Genomic DNA, 2,545 nt, shown 5'->3' with positions numbered 1-2,545 from the left:
CCATGGGTGACCCTGCTGGTATTTAGAATACTGATGGCATAGCTTTCAGAATCACAACAACTCACAAGCTACCACAGTATGAAAAACTGACAGACAAGTGGTGGAAAACAAGTATACAAGAGCCAAAATTTGACTTTGAATATATTCCACCTGAATTTAGAGATCATCTCATGAACAAATATGATACTTTACACACTCATGACATGAAACCAGAACAGTTGTTGGATGACATCTAGAACTTCCTATAGGAAAAAGGCAAAATGTCATTAAGGAGACAAAGAAGGATGAAAAAACTGAAATGGATTTCGTATAGACTCTGAAACCTGTCCTCCAGCATAGAGATGCTAAAACAAATAGAAGAAATGAGAAGGTTAAGAGCTGAACATAAAATTTCAAAGGTCAGCTGGAGAAGACAAAGTCAAATATTATAATGAAATCTAGTATTCAGAGCTGAGAAACCCAAAAGGTTGGATATGCTCAACATTTCTCAAAGGATAAAAACTGACATAAAATCCAGGACTTGACTTGAAATACTGAAGGATTCTTTAAGAAAAATATTGAATGATGAAGAAAACCTTAAAAGAAGATGGAAGAAGTATATAGATTCATTGTAACAAAAAGTAATGTTTGCTGTTCAACCATTCCAATAGATAGCATATAATGGCACTGAAAGGAGAAATCTAATGTGCACTGAAGGCATTGGCAAAGAACAACTCTTCAGGAATTTATGGAAGAAAAACTGAAATCTTTAAACAAACTGATGCAACACTGGAGGCACACACTCATCTATACCAAGAAATCTGGAAGACAACTACCTGGCCAACTGACTGGAAGAGATCCATGTTAGTGTCCATTCCAAATAAAGGTGAGCCAATTGAATGCCTAAATCATTGGAAAATCTCATCAATCTCATATGCAAGGAAAATTTTGCTCAAGATTATTTTTAAATGTCTGCAACAGTACATTGACAGAGAACTGCCAGAAGTTCAAGAAGGTTTCAGAAGAGGATGTGAAACTTGAGATATCATTGCTGAAGTCATACAGATCTCAGATGAAAGGAGAGAATACCAGAAAGATATTTACCTGTGTTTTATTGATTGTGCAAAAGCTTTCAACTGTATTGATCATGACAAACTATGGACAACATTGCAGAGAATGAGTATTCCAGAGTACTTAATTGTGCTCATGAGGAAACTGTTCATAAATGAAAAGTCTTTTGTTCGGTCAGAACAAGGAGGCAATGAATGATTTAAAATCAGGAAAGGTGTGCACAAGGCTTGTATTGTTCTACTATATTAATTCAATGTATATGCAGATCAAATAATCTGAGAAACTGTATTGTATTGAAAAGAACATAGAATCTAGATTGGAGGAAGTCTCGTTAAGCAATTTGTGATATGCTGAGAATAAAACCTTGCTTGTTGAAAATGAAAAGGTCAAAGACCACAGCTTTGGTATGAGCTGAACCTCAATGTAAAGAAAACAAAAATCCTCATCACTGGATAATTAAGTAGCATCATGATAAATGGAGTCAAGATTGAAGTTGTCAAAGACTTAATTTTGCTCAGATCTCTCATTAACACTCATGGAATCAGCAGTCAAAAAAACGAACAATATATTGTATTAGGCAAATAAATCTGCTGCACAAGAACTTTTTTAAATGTTCAAGAACAAATATGTCAGTTTGAGAATTAAGGTGCACCTGACCCAAGTCGTGGCATTTTCAATAGCTTCATATGTATGTGAAAGTTGAACATGGAATAAGGAAGACAATAGAGTTGGTGCAATTCAGTTATCATGTTGGAGAGAAATATTACAACTACGAAGGACTGTGAGAAGAACAAACATATGTTTGTTTGAAGAAGTAAAGTCAGAATGATTCTTAGAAGCCAACATGGTGAGATATCATCTCTCAAACTTCAGACACATTTTCAGCATAGACCAGTCCTTGGAGAAGGACATTACGCTAGGTAAACTGGAAGGTCATTGAAAAAGAGGAAATTGCCCCCACTCCCCCACCCCCACACACACACCCAGTGAGGCAGATTGGCACAGTGGCAACAGCAATGGGCTCAAGCTTAACAAAGATTGTTAGGGTGGCACAGTACTGGGTAGTGTTTCATCCTGTTGTGCATAGGGTTGCTATGATTTGCAACCAACTCATTGGCACCTAACAACAACAGCATATGTTCTCATGTTTGAAGTCCTATTATAGGAAATATATGTTATGGTTTTCGCTGGAGTGGGATTGGAAATTTGATTATAATTGGGGAAGTATCTGGAGGTATGATAGTGTTTGTGTTACTTATGCATGTGCATTTTTCAAACATATCAAATTGTCCACTTTAAATTTGTTGTTGCTGTTAAGTGCCATCGAGTCAGTTCTGACTTATAGTGAACCTGTGTAGGCCTTCCAAGGAGCAGGTGGTGCATTTGAACCACCAACCTTGCAGTTCAAATTAATCTTGAGTTCCAGAGTGCATCCTATGGTGTCACATTCCAAATTTACACATAATAGAATGCAGAAATTATACCAAACAAAAAC

This window comes from Chrysochloris asiatica, unplaced genomic scaffold, assembly GCF_000296735.1.
Source record: "Chrysochloris asiatica unplaced genomic scaffold, ChrAsi1.0 scaffold00143, whole genome shotgun sequence".
NCBI lineage: Eukaryota > Metazoa > Chordata > Mammalia > Afrosoricida > Chrysochloridae > Chrysochloris > Chrysochloris asiatica.
This window is presented reverse-complemented; position numbering follows the sequence as displayed.